Consider the following 4,283-nt stretch of genomic DNA (forward strand, 5'->3'; position numbering starts at 1 on the left):
GAGAACCACAAAACCTCCCCAGAAGAACATGTTTTACATAAATAAATTGGAAAAATTCACAATTTTATAGGTTTGATGTCACCTAATGTAAAATTTGTGAACACTCACATCAGTGTTCAGTACAGTCAGAGACGTGTTCATAGTTAATTAAAGAGCAGCTGACTGCTGAGAACAGAGTGCATCTACGTAAACATGTTTTTACTTTAAGATTATGTTGACCAGAAAGACTCAAATCTAGCTTTTCTGCTCATGTATCACACTTTCACATGATTTTATACTCAACATGCTCTCATATGTTGAGACTGACAATATAAACTGAGGGACCAGAAAATCAACAGTGCATTCAAGAACCAGAATAATGTCATCAGTGTGGACTGAAGATTTCACCTGAGAGGAGTTAATTCAGTTGTTCAGGTTTGTGCTGTGTTAGTTTATTGGACTGTATTATATCCTGCTGGAGTTTCTAACACTGCTGCACCTGTAGACACTGTAACTGAAATGAACAAACTATTAGAGACGTGTTTTATAATACTGAAATCCAAACTGCTTTCCACCTCATGGACATTGGTTTTCCTGCTTCAGATGATACAGTTGTGAAAGTTAACAAGGATGTTGCAGGACCTGCACATTGTACTGTAGTGGTTGCTGGGATCAGTCAAGAGTCTGTGGTTTTCTGGTGGAAATGTTGTTTTGATCCTTAAAGGTTCAGTGTAATGTGTCTCCCTCAGTGCAGGACTTTCCTGCATGACACTCACAAGCATCTGTAGAGGATTCATGTCCACGAATCAGTAGATTAAAATATTGTGACTATACTACAAACTGTCATGAGATCAGGCTGGTAAATGAAAATATTAAAAACATCTTTCAAAATACTAGTCCACAAACACAGAATCACAAAGTAAAACCTGAGGAAGAAACAGAATTTGTTTAAAAGTCAAGTATTCATGCAAACATGAACAGTTGTTTCTGTTTTTCTGGTCTCTCAGTGCATCTGACAAAAAGGCTGAATTTGACTTTCAACAGGATTCGACTTGTTTTGTTTCCTATGGAGGATCTAAGATGTTTCCTTCATCATGGAGGCTGCTGAACGTTGCAGCAAACACAACACAGTTGACCTCAGCTGTAATGATCAGTGTAACAGTGATGTCCACTCACACTGAAATGATGTCAAACTGCTGGTTACGTTACCTTTGGATGGTGGAAACAATCAGATGAATGAAGGTGAAATTATTCATCCATGAGACCAACAAGAGACGACAAGCATGTATCTCACAGTGGGAAGTTTTCAAAGCTGAGTCTCCACTGTCCAAAATCATGAGTTACTTTGAGGAAATGTGATAACAGAGCTGCTCTGAGCTGCACAGTAAAGAACCTTTAACCCTTTGGATTAAACATTAACAGTACATCAATTACACCACAAAGCTCAGACGATGCAGTTTTAAGCTGCATTTTATTTTCCAGCAGCTTGAAGAGGCTGAGACACGTCCTTCTGTCTGCACTCAGACTGTCAGTCAAACCATCATCAGCTGCTGTCCATCATTTCTGACCAACCAGAGAACTGAGCAGGTCTGAGTGAAGCAACACCATCTGAGCTGAAGGTCATCAACACAACTGCAAGTTCTCATCTTCTGTCTGCACCAGATACGACGGACACACACAGTCAGAGAGAGATGAACCGAAGAGAGTCGTCACTTCACATCACTTATAACAGAACTGACTAAATGTCTCACAGTCGCTTCAGAAAGTTTTCAGATAAAAAGATTTTCTGCCCACTGGACTGTGTCATAGATTTAAACCACATCCTCATACTAAATATGTTTGGTTTTAAGACTAATTCTCATTGACAGTGAAGATATTCAGATTTCTTCAGCGCTGTAGCCTGATTTTAGTTTAGCAGAATTGTGCAAAATACCTGCTCTTACTGATTATATCGGACTTGTTAGTGAGTTGAATCACCTGCAGGATCCGACTGACTGAGCAGGTTTTGGTAACTTTAGGCCTCAGATATGTAGTTCTTTAAACTGTCCCTCAGCACAACTAGTGGACAGGTGGTAGAACTACACCACCTGATCTGTGACTCATTAAAAGCATTCCATTTTGATCTTTAATAGGCACAGTAGCAAATGGATCACGCCAGGCAGTGTCATTGAGGCAAACAAGAATAATGACACATCTGACTGCTGGATATCTGCCACATCTTAAACTGGTTCTTCCATTTCTCTGTCGACTTAGTTATGAAGGTGCAACCATTTCCTTAAATCACATCACGCAGACGGCAGGACTGACGACGGACAATGAGCAGCTTCTTCTCTCCGAATGTTTCCTCGACACATGAAGGTGGAAAGTGTCTGTAAGCTGACCTGAAGTGAGCTGAGCAGGTGAGAATCCTACCAGAGAAATCTGCACATGTCTGATCTACAGGATCACTCTGATCATGCTGTGGTGGATCACTGACTCACAGTACAAATGCTTCTTTGTGCTGACTGGCTGCTTTAATATGACATTTTAAACTTCTCGGACTAAATATTGTGAAGAATTTGTTTCTCTCTTAGTTAATGATTGTCATGTCTCAACTGGGACATGACTGAAAAACAGAAGGGATGTCAGAACTGGTTGGGCAGCTTTAATCGACGTGGCCATGCACTTAACTGTTTACTGTTCAGATGCTGCCAGTTTGCAACACTGAGACAAATTTGGTTGGACTGAAGCTCATTTTGCATAGTTCATATCTCAGCAGGATATAAGGCAGCTTACTGTCTGATTAGCACCCCTCAGACATCTAACTAATAGAACATATCTGAGTTCTTTTTTTCTCTCCCTTCAATAATTTAAGTTTTTAAAGATAAATGTAAACATAGAGAACAATTATTTCACAAACAAACCCTCCTAAAAAAAAAAAAAAAATTTGTTTTTCCTTTTCAACAGAACTCAATTTTGGATGTAGTTCTGTTAATACTATAATCTTTTTTTTGTTTGTTTTGTTTTGTATAGTTCATATCAGAAAATAAACAAGCAGACAAATGAAACTTCAGGATTATAACCACTCGTGTATGTTAGTATTTTTACATTGCTGTATTATTAGTACAGGATCAGAATGCTTTCATCACTGACACAACGACGAAGTGAAAACATGGATTTAGCAATGCTTTGCAAATTTATGAAAACTCACAAACAGAAATCTGTTGATTACAAATGTATACAGAGGATAAATCGTAGAAGGTCTGTGGGCAGAAGTTACAGCTTTCAGTCTCGACAAGTTCTGCACACCTGGATTAGTGCTGTTTGTGTCACGGTTTATTGGTTTCGGTTTGAGTTTTTTCTTAGATCTCCTCCTGTGTGTTTTCCTGTTTTTGTGTTTCTCTGCCAATGTGTACATCGAATGCCCCTTTTCTGTTACTTCCTGTTTGATTTTCACGTTACTTATCTTGTGTTTCTCGTGTTTCCACTTCCTCCCTTTGACAGTTTTCCCTCCTTTTTGATGACCCACTCTCACTAGTGTTCCAACTTCAAGATCTGCATCTATAGAACCTGTTTCAGGGCCCTTCTTACCTCCAGTAACTACTATTTATTGTTGTTTTGGTGCACAGTGAGCAGACAGAAGACCTTCCTGCTCAGTTACTCAGTTTGATCAGACAGCCAAGTCTACGAAGAGTCCTGCTGGTTTTCAGCTTCTTCCAATTCACAGCTATTGCAGCCATTGTGCTCCTGGGAACACTCAGAGCTTTAGAAATGTTTCATACCCTCACCCTGATCTACACCTCACCATAGTTTGAACACAGACATCTGCAGAGAGTTATTGGAATTCATGGCTCAGTTTGTAACAACAGGCAGTAATAACACAAGTGTGTCTTTCTAAACTCTGTCCAGTCAGGTTCGTTTGCTCCAGGTGAACTCCAGTCAGGTACTGAACACCCAAGGATTGCTGAAGCAAACAGGATACAGCTGATCTGAATACGGCTGATAAATGACAGATTTCTATTTTTGTCTTTCACTAATGCTGTCAAAACGTCAAAAAGCATGTTATTACCTTGTTATTCCGACTTATTGAGAGTAGATTAATGGAGAAAATGCTCATTTTCAAAATTTCACCTTGAATCTACAACTTTGTAAAATCTGAAAAAGGGGAAGGAGAATGCATTCTTCAGTCATGATGCATTTTGTTGTAAAATGTTTTTCATTGGTTAATCAGGGGCTGAACAACACGGTCTGAGGTTATCAAAAATGTGTCGTGTGATGTGAATGTTGTTGTGTTTGTGTGAAGGTGTGGCTCTGCTATGGATCAG

Source organism: Stegastes partitus, unplaced genomic scaffold (assembly GCF_000690725.1).
Source record: "Stegastes partitus isolate 25-593 unplaced genomic scaffold, Stegastes_partitus-1.0.2 Scaffold1174, whole genome shotgun sequence".
Taxonomy (NCBI): Eukaryota; Metazoa; Chordata; class Actinopteri; family Pomacentridae; genus Stegastes; species Stegastes partitus.